Raw genomic sequence first — 9,991 nt, 5'->3', positions numbered from 1 at the left:
GTGATGACAGTATGACACCGAAAGGACCATAAAATTATGGCAACAGTGCCATGAATCTGGGAACTGTAGAACGGCAAGGCAATGAGGACGATGGCATGAGATCAATGGTATGGTAATTCTATAATGATGGTGGTATCACGACGACGCATGACGATCTGATGACACTGAAATGACCACGACAGAATAATGATTATGGTAGCATGTCGAATAGGGCTGGTTGGTACATCTTGGAACTTGGAAGGTAATAAGAGAAGACAAACATGGCACTGACTAACAATTTTTTTCTTTTTATAAATTTCTTGTCCACTCTCTTCAACATCTTGTATTTAGCACTGCTGCCTTCCAAGTTCTGAGATGGAACAACCATGACAGCATTATGATTACGGTGGCATGATGGTTGCATGACGACCATGGCATAACGAAGCTGGAAGGATGATGCAATGACTACAATGGAATGATGCTATAAGCCCATTTGCTGATAGTACTTGCATTTGGAGCATATGTAAGCTTTATATGTATATCCACAAATATATTCATGAAGAAAGTGACTAGAAATACCAAACCCAGAGGATGAGCCATGCAAGCTTTGCTTTAAAAGGGAACATTGAGTTGGAGTCTTGCTTGCTCATGTACAAGTTATAGATGGTATTCTGTGGTGAAAGAAAGTGCTTAGGATCTATGCTCCCTGTTCTGGGACAGAAAGTTTCTGGTGCACATTGTTGCATTTCTTCAACATAGCAAATTTCTCCCAGTGCAGATGGGATTAGTATTCTGAAATAATTAAGCTGTTAGGTCTACTAAATCAAAGAGATATAGACAACTAAATATAATTTTCTCCGTTGTGCCTAGAAACCAATTTTCAATCGTCGAAATTTAATTGTTGATGACACGCTCATTAGACTTTTACCATGCTTGCCTGCATTTATCTTGCGCCACTGTTGTGTGAATAGCTGCACATGGTGGCACAATGTTTGAGGCTATGTTGCATGAATGCAAAAACGCACAGGGAAAGGCTTTAAATGTGGCGAACGCAATTGTTTTGGGTGCCGTTTCTTGCTATGTTGCGAATACGCAACATTGTGCAGTAAAGGGTTACGCTTAGTTGAATGTGTCGTGTTGGAAAGTAAATAAAGAAGAATGCTTTACCCAAAAGGGACGAAGAGAGCATCATATAAACTTGTGCCTCGTAACTGTAACAGAGGGGTTGCAAACTTCGTGCCTGGCAACCGCAAAGTCCAGTGAGACGTTTTCAGGACATGTCGGGTGACAAATCTGGAAGAAAGAGCTCGGTACGTTACTGAGATGAAGTTTTCTGCATGTGCACAGTGAAATAGGTCAGGTCAGGGCTTTTATCTCCATCCTCATGCCTGCGACCCGATGACAATCAATGCTCTCCAGTCTCCACCACACTATGCCGACTAGACAATGCCTGCTGTTTGCATCCGCACTTCCTACGAAGTCTTGCAGCAACGGAACAGGCTGACCATTTGCTGCAAAAATGCTTTTATGCAGTTATTGCACTAATTGCGAAATGCAATTATTGCAATTCGCCATATTTTTTAATTGGTTTAGTAAAAGTGTAGTTTCACCCATCTACATGAAGCCACTTTTAGAGTTGAAGTGTAGCGTGGAAACTACACTTTCTACACTGCAGTTTAGATGAGTGTAGGTAGCAGATGACAGATAGGATGACGAAGCAAACGTGTGGTGCCGTTTTGTCCGCGACTCTCGGCGCTGGCTGTGCACATACAGGGTGAGGACAGTGAAGGTTCGCTGCAAGGACGGCAGCGAAGTGCTGGAGTGTCCGTGTCGCAGAGAAAGGTGAGCTAATCGGCCAATCAGAAAACAGTTTCCGCGTTGTATTATATGCATAGAGAAGTTGTCTTAGTGCGCCGCGCATTTGCGATGTATTTAGATGCAGTTTGTATAGTTTTGTTGCTGAAAGGAAACTCGTACATTGGCGGCATTTAGTTTCAGGCAAGGACATACGCAGCAAGTAAGTGCAAAGTCTGGCGAAGTGCGGAGTCGTGCGCTTTTCGTCTGCTTATGGAGAAGACGCACAGTCTCCTCCGATATATAGCTCATCTGCAAGAGTCGACACAAAGTGAAGGTAAAAATCCGAGCACACCGAAGTACTGAAGTTGTGAATGCGAAAGCATTAATGCCCAATTGAACGCCGCTGAGCGGTCCTTCGAGTTATGAACTCCTCGCGGGCAAGCGAGCGCGTTCGAGAGCTTGCGCGGGTAATGCGCGGGCAAGGTACGCGCCGATAACACGGGCTTCCGTGAGCAATTGATTGATTGATTGAAAACTTTATTATTCCACCGAGCTGAGGTGCCCGCCTCTTAACCTACACGTAGGTAGAGGGGTAGGACGAAGCAGTCCCCGTGCGTTGAGGACGGCGAGTCTTCACGGCCTCAACGGCCAGGCGGATTGCTTGACTCTGGTCGTCTTCAGCCTCGCTCTGGAGCAAGGCCTCCCAGGCTTCTCTACTGCCAATGTTTTCCTAGGCCCCTGGGGAGCCAGCACACTCCCATATTACATGGTGTAGCGTACCTTTCTCCTTACAAATTTTGTAGAGGGCGTCGTTATAGTCCCTCGTCTGAGTTAAGTAGATCCAATATGGTGATGTATAATTATTTCCCTGGAGGCGCCGCCAAATGCGAGCGTCCTCCAGAGAGAGAGAGAGACCGATGCGGAGGCGGAAAGATTCGGCTTTGTAATGATCTACAATTTCCCTGTACGTGATGATATCTTTGATCCGTGGAACTGACTGCTCTAGAGTTGCCCGGTGTTAAGCGGAAGTCACATGACCCGCAGTGCCACGCCCACTCTGTACCTTTTAATTGGAAAGACACTGCCCGGTGGTAGAGTGCTCGGGCGAGCTTGTGAGCGGCTTCGTTACCTGGGACTTCTTCATGGGCAACCCAAATAAAAGTTATGCCCCTACTAGGAGGGTTCTTGAGTAGAATTTGAAGGGCCTGTTCCAAGATTCTCCTTTGTTAAAATTTCGGATAGCTAATTTGTTTTCCCATAATATGACTCCCGCTTTTGTACCCGCACAAGCGAGCGCTACACTGCAACCTCCTCGGCTGTACAGGCGTCCCTCGTGCACGTGGAGCACACTATCTTAATGCACCCGTCGCCATCTATCACCGTCGGTACCGCAGCCCCGTCTCCGCCGCAAGCGGCGTCCACGTACGCTACTTTATGCGCCGGTGTGTGGCGTAAATGTAACCGTAATGCATATGTAACCGTAATGTTCACCGGGAAACGCTGGCGGTGAAGGCTATGCGCAAAGGCGAGCTCTCTGGTAAAAACGCGGCCTCTTGCGTTTGCCGATCTTCTGTTATTGTTTCGCACTTTTAATATTTCAGTCTGAGAAGCATAAAGGCATGCGCTGTCGGTGTTTTGTTTCATTACACTAATTGTTTGTGGACTGTCATTCTCAAAATTCCGAGGAATAACTTTGTAAAGAATGTAAGACAAGGTATGATCAACTTTTGGTGAAAGAAGAACTTTAGTGCCGTATAGAATACATACATCACCCAGTCAAAAAAAAAAAAGACTCCAATTAGCTTTTCTAATAGGAATAAACTAGGACCAATAGGAACCAATTGGGAAATGCATACTTCCAACCGGTTACGATTGGATCAGAGGAGAAACCAACAGGAGTTGCCAATTGAAATGAACTGGACCCAATTGGAACCGATTGGAAAATCCCTAGTTCCAACTGGTTACGATTGAGTCAAAGTGAAACCATTTAAGTCCGATTGGACTTGCCAATTGGAATTAACTGGGCCTATTGGGAATTCCTTACCTCCAATTGGTTACGATTGAGTCGGGAATGGAACCAAGCGAGTCCAATTGGACTTGCCAGCTTGAACCAGCTAGGCCCTCCTTACATTCCCAACTGAGTCTAATTGGACTACCAATAGGAATAAACTAGATAGAACTTAACCAACTGGGAGATCATACTTTCAATTTATGAACCCATTTAAGGAAACTGGAATGAGTCATGGCTATATATGCATGCAGTACTAAGGCTATAGCAAACCTGTTTCTGACAGCTGGAATCCTATTTAGGTTTGCTTTGTGGTGTATATATATATATATATATATATATATATATATATATATATATATATATATATATATGTATATATATGTGTGTGTGTGTGTGTGTGTGTGTGTGTGTGTGTGTGTGTGTGTGTGTGTGTCGGTATTGCCCACTGGTGTAATTCGCCATTCCAACCAATTGGATTGAAACCAATTGGAACCCATTGGGTACAATTGGTCACTCCAACAAAAACCAATTGGTCACGTTCCAGTTGGTTCAAATATTGGTCTGGTTATGTACTAATTTACGATTGGAAGTGAAGTTTTCCAATTGGTACCAATTGGAAATTTCCCAATCGGAGTCAATCGCTTTTTTTGACTGGGCAATTTTCGCTCACGGGACACCAACGCCGGATTTTCTGCGACACGGGTCCCTACCACAGGCCCTACGCCATGGATTTTTTCCTTCCTCCATGCCCATGCTGTCGCGTTGTTGTTGTTGTTGCCTATCTCGTCTGTGGCTCCTACCCACTATGGGGGACTGGCCAAGAAATGGGTGGATTATTCCAATTTAATATGAAGCATAAATTTCCGATCGTGTCGTGGCATCGCAGCCAATTGGAATTAATTAGACCTTTAGGCTGCTACAGACGCTGCCCTGTCAAAAAAAGCAATTGACTCCAATTGGAAAATTTCCAATCGTAAATTAGTACATAACTGGACCAATTGAACCAGCTGGAACGTGATCAATTGTATCCAATAGGTACCAATTTGTTGGAATGACCAATTGCACCAACAATACACATATACCAATACACATATATAATATATATACCCCACAAAGCAAACCTAAATAAGATTCCAGCTGTCAGAAACAGGTTTGCTATAGCCTTAGTACTGCATGCATATGCTCTAACTCATTCCAATTGCTTTGACTGGGTTCATACACTGGAAATATGATTTTCCAGTTGGTTACGTTCTATTTTGTTCCTATTGGTAGTCCAATTAGACTGTTGGGAATGTAAGGTGGGCCTAGTTGGTTCAAACTGGCAAGTCCAATTGGACTCAACTGGTTGCATCCCTGACTCAATCATAACCAATTGGAGGTAATGATTTCTCACTTAGTTGGAACCAAGTCTAATTGGACTCAATTGGTTTCACTTTGACTCAATCGTAACCAGTTGGAACTAGGGATTTTCCAATCTGTTCCAATTGGGTGCAGTTAATTATAATTGACAACTCCAATTGGTCCTCCTCTGACCCAATCGTAACCAGTTGGAAGTAAGGATTTTTCACTTGGTTCCTATTGGTCCCAGTTGATTCCTATTGGAAAAGCCAATTGGAGTCAATTGTTTTTTGTTTTGTTTTTTGACTTGGTGGGCGCCGGCTTTTACGCTCAATGAGCCATTTGACTCTTTCGCATTAAAAAAAAAAAAAAAAAAAGAAAAAGAAAAAAAAAAGAAAAGAAAACCCGTTACATAAACTAGAGTGTACTAGAATGGGGGAGTGAGTCCAGCGGAGGCCTTAGCAAGCACCGAGGGTGAAGCAAAAAACGCGGAAAATGTGGCGGCGCTGCCATCCCCTTAGTCTGAATCTCCGGCCAATAAACGATGGCTCCGGCTGTTTCGGCAGCGCTCATTGGCTGAAGCGAGCTCGCGGGCTGAGTAGCTGTCGTCTGCTCGACGCACCGTCGTTGTTGCGTCGTTTGCGTTCTTTCCGCCGCTCTTTTTTCATTTTATTTACAATAGATCGGTGGGGAATAATCTCAGTGTTACCGCCACTGAATATCCGCCTGTCAAAGCTCCATGCAGCTGCGGTAGGGTCTCCGACGTGACAAGCGTCCGGCCGGCGAGTGGGGCCGCTCATTCGGGAGAAAGCGATGGTGGCGCCACCTGGATTTTCAATGAAAAAATGTCTTGGCGCAGAGCCCTCGTTGGACCCACTCCCCCAATCTAGTACACTCTACAACTCTACATAATTTTTTTCCAAAGCATAGCTACAGTGTACTAGAATCGGGTACGCTGTAGCATAGACGTCAGACTCTGGAGTTTTGCAAGACGCGTAGCGCCACCTGCCGGTGCGAAGAGGTAATAATTGAGTAGTGCAAAGTCCGACTCCCTCGCTAAGTTGCCTAAGCAGCTAGCGAGTGCGAAACAACGATTTAACTTAATTTTGGTTCATATTGCGAATGTTTTGCGCATTTAACACTCAGAATGAGAGCTATGAATTTCTCTGCTAGTCGGACGCGCCGCCGAACTGCCATAAAGTTCTTGTTGACGATGGCGAGCACGACGGCAACCGCGATCAGCTCCGTGCGCTACGAAGAAACGCCGCAATCGACGTTACTGTTGCGTTGTAAATTGCCGTGAACGTGAAGGACTGAATAACAACGTTCAGTTTTACCGATTTCCATCCCGGTCGTATGAAGGAGCAAGGCGAGAGCGCTGGATACGGGCCGTTCGCGTGTTGGGTAAGCGAATTACTCGCATTCTCCACAACACAGCCGCTCACATGAGAAAGTGTGATAATGTTGGTCTGCTGTAATTGTGTTGCGTATCCCTGACGAGGGACTATGGCAACCAAGCGAAAACTAAAGAATCTGCAGCCGCAACTTCGTTGGAAACAGAATAAACAAAGTTGTGAACCATCCTGCGTATGTGCCATCGATATTTCTACCTGTTTACACACGTCCGCCTCCGCTTGACTCAGCAAGTGGAACGGAGAGATTTGGCAGGTCAGTTTAACCAAAAATTTTGGTTCATTTATGAATTCAAAAACGTGTTCTAGGGCATTGTGGTATCGCGAGCTCATTTCTAGTTTCGGCTTTTCCGATACAAGCACGTTTCGCAATGCATTGAGCCCTCTTGACTGCGTTCTTTTTTTCTTTTTTCTGAGCAATGAAGTTGCTGTGGGAGCACTGGATGAGTAATTGCGAAGTAACGCACGTGTGTAGAAAAAAATTTCACGTTTATTTACATTCATTTGTGCGCGTGTGTTGTTTTAAGCGTCTGCTAAAAATTCAAAGGTACTGAGCGGTGCTGTAGCTCCCGCGAGACAGGAATATGCTTCGCGCAGGCACTGTAAGAAGCTTACTTTCGTTATGTTCGCAGGCTGTATGCTGCCTTGGAAAAATGAAATCTCCATTTGCAGTAAATAAAAACGGAAGACAACCGTGAAGAAAACATTCGAAGATGCGCGATAACACGCTCGAACGCCCAGGAAGCGAGAGCTGAAGCGAGAATGCAACTGAAAAGGCGAAGGTCGCCAGGGGCCGTTCGCCCCTGATAAAGTGAGCTTTATACCACTGACCGTAAGCTACATAGTTAACTGACTTAATCATATATGTACTTCATCGCTTTGACATTATGTACGTACCCAAATTTAACACATTTAGGCGCTAGAGAACGGACATCGGAGTGCTTGCCTCGAAATCGACGTTGTACGATGCCCGCTGTACTTGCGAGTTGCAGCGCGCCGAAATAACACCTGAAACTTCTTTTACATTGTACACGTACTTCGCTCTGCTCCCTTTCCGAAGCGTGGATGGGTGGAAGAAGCTTTCCAGGTCCTTGATTTTTAGGACATCGTGCCTTTACAAAACCGAAAGACGGGGCTCTATTGTGGCCTACGCAGCTTCGCTTGCGGACAGTTCTCTTTGCACTACTCAGTTTGCGGCAAGGCTGCGATGGGGGCGCTGGTGGCGGGTTTTTCCGCCACCAGTCATAGGCAGCGGTACAAGGTAAATTTTTGAAAAAGAAAAATAATGATAGGTATACAAAAATGCAAGATAAAGAACATGTATAGTATACCTGATTAAATCAAGCAGGCTAGGTGACTATTTGTCGCCGCCCCGTTTCAAAGGGGATGCCAATAAATCATCATCATCAATCATCCGCAGCGCCGCCTGGGCAGAGTCTGAAGTCTATAGCGGCCATCACGTGCTTCGGCTTGTGCAATATCCGCTCCTGGTGCGTGCACCTCGCAGAACATCGCTGCAGAAGTTAAGGCACACACACAGCGTGAACTCAAGCACAGACGATGTCGCACTCAAGGAGGTTATAAAAAAACTTCTGGAGTGGAGATGCCGCGCCGCGGCTGACGCCGGCGACCGCCATATTGCTCCGGGCAGAAAGCGCAGCTGCGCCGCTTGGGCCCTTACGGTAGTTCGGCAGTTGCGGCATTTATAGTGCTTAGTTACGGTCTACTGAGCGGTAGTTCTGCGTTTTTAAGGGAACATCCTAGCTCTGCTGAACGGGATGGTGAACGCCTGCGTCGCACAAATCGTGCGAAGCAAAAGTCAGGAGTAACGTACGTTTCACGTGTATATGTAGCGCGAAAAAGCCTTCAGTCGCTCGACCATTGCTGTGCACTATCTCCGTCGAGGAGCGCTGTTGTACATGAAATCTACTTTTAATTGGCTAATATAGGCTGAAACAAGCTTTTTTCTGCATGTTTGTGCGACAGGTTCCCGAAAGAGAAAGCGCTGCGTGACGCATGGCAGCCCGCTGTTCGCAGAGATGGCTGGGCGCCTAAAGATTCGGATGTTATTTGCTCGGTGCACTTTGAAGAGGGTTGTTTTGACAGGTCTAGTCAAACGACAAGGCTGCGACAGGGCAGCACTCCAGGTGGTTACAACATCTTTATTGAAAATCATGGTGGGGTCTCAGGGTGGCCCCTGTTGGGGGCGACTCCCTCGGCCCAAGTGACGATTTTCAGTTGTTCCCTGAGATCGGCGGCAGTCCTAAGTAAGGTCTCCCAGGTAAGTTTGGAGGGGGCTGGCAAGAGCGTATTTGGGGGACGAAAACCCCTACATCCCCAAAGAATGTGGTCTTGTGTTGCCAATTCGTTCATGTTACAATTTTGACATATGGGGTTAAATTCCCCATTTGTGATAATCGCCAATCTGTGCGGACTCAGAAAAGAGTCTGTCTGAAGCTGGCGAAGGACGGTGGCCTGCGCTCTGGTAAGGTCCCGATGAGGCGCCGGGTATGTACGCCTCCTTTCTTTATAAAAGTTTGTTATTTCGTTATATTTTTTTCTAGTGTTCTCCGCACATCTGCATAAAAAAGCGAGTTCGTAAAAATGCTTGCTGTTCGTATATATTTCCGGTGCGCTTGCATATGAGATTCCGCATGTCGAGAGGAATTATTTACTACTTATTTATATAAAATGATACAGCTCACAGACCTGGCGGACGTCGTAGCTGTGTCTCACAAGTTGACTGTTTATAAGCGTGGCACGCAACTGTTTCGCATCAAAACAAGAAAATAACTGACCTAACTGGCAAATAAAGGGTATTGCCAGTCACATATCGTGTGTGTAACAACACGATATGTGCCTGGAGCAACAACAGTTCTTGTGCAGCCATAGGTATCCTATCTCGGCGTAATTTAACTTAGGCTGGATCGCGAATATTACTGTTTTCGGAGATCAAGTTGCTGTAGCATGCCGTCGTGTAAAGCTCTATACAAATCAGAGTTCATACAAATTCGTCTATTGCGGACTCACGATCTTTACAATATTTAAAAGCCATTATTCGTAGTTACTGAACCGTGCGCCTTAAGAAGTGACATTATCAGCATGCCTTTAATTTTGGGCATTGGTGCAATTTTTTTGTTTTTTCGCAGCCAAAAATATGTTTGTTTTCATGTGTTTGCATTTTATGTATGCCTGTTTGGTATTGTTTTCCTGTAGTATACACTGTGATGCACCAGGTAGTTATGCAATATTTTATTCATTTTTCCACCATGTTGTTTTATGCTTATTTTTATCAAAATAGCCAGGACATAATAAAAATTTATTTACCACTTTACTGATTTCACCTTGTACTTCGTGTCACTTCGGTAATGTGGCAAGCTGATGCGCATGAAACGCGTTACAGCTTCAGCCCACGTATTCTTGCGTTAACAACTGCCTTGTGCATTTGTCCTTA

The sequence above is a fragment of the Dermacentor silvarum genome, chromosome 3 (genome assembly GCF_013339745.2).
Source record: "Dermacentor silvarum isolate Dsil-2018 chromosome 3, BIME_Dsil_1.4, whole genome shotgun sequence".
In the NCBI taxonomy this organism is placed as follows: Eukaryota; Metazoa; Arthropoda; class Arachnida; order Ixodida; family Ixodidae; genus Dermacentor; species Dermacentor silvarum.
Note: the sequence above shows the minus strand (reverse complement) of the source record.